An 871-nucleotide genomic window follows, 5' to 3' on the forward strand; every position below is an offset into this window, starting at 1 on the left:
CTCATGCATAAATTGCATGGAAAATGAAGTCCTCAAAATTATTTTTCTCATTTTAAGTGGAATACAAATTATTGACATTCTGAATCAAGGTATAGAATCCTTCCAGAGTTTATTATCTCTTTTCTCAATCATTTGCAATAATGTCTCTCGGGAAAATTCAACACCAAATACAAAAATATATCAGGATATATTTGCACATCTCTAAAATATTCAACTTAGTGGGGTTTTTTCTCTTTCAAAATACATTATTTTCTACTTAAAGTAGCCACACATTATAAACTTTAGAATGTGACAGTCACATGATTTCTTTAGTAAGCCCCAAGATTTCCATGAGCATTCCCGGAGCTTACAGCCTGAGCAGTGGTCCTGAGGTTTCAAACATTAAATCTTTTTCCACAACCACAAATTCCTTTCAGGTTTGGGTTATTTAATCACCAGCTAATTTGCCTTGAACATAGTCTACTTTCTATTTCTGAAAGTATCAGCTATGCTTCCTTTTTATGAACACTCTGATTTCATCTTGCACAACTTCATCAGGATCTTCTCTGGTCTTCATAGATTCTAAAGCATAAGAGAGGCCATTACGATCCTCAGTGTAGACACCAAATTTCACACCCACGTGTTCAAGTTCATCTCTAAGTAGCTATTTCATCTTGTTTGCTGCCAGAGATGTCGGGCCGAGGGTGGTCCAAATGGGCCGCAGCTTGCTCTCGCTCACATCCTGGACAGTGGCCCTGAATAACGCTGACTCGGGCCATGCGGGTGCCCCGGTGCCTCAGGCCAGAGTTCAGACACTGCAGCCTCTCTTCCTGGACACAGTGGGTGCATTGAGCCAACTTAATTTTTATAAAGTAATTCCCTTTATTTTCAC

Source organism: Equus quagga, unplaced genomic scaffold (assembly GCF_021613505.1).
Source record: "Equus quagga isolate Etosha38 unplaced genomic scaffold, UCLA_HA_Equagga_1.0 73993_RagTag, whole genome shotgun sequence".
Classification (NCBI taxonomy): Eukaryota; Metazoa; Chordata; class Mammalia; order Perissodactyla; family Equidae; genus Equus; species Equus quagga.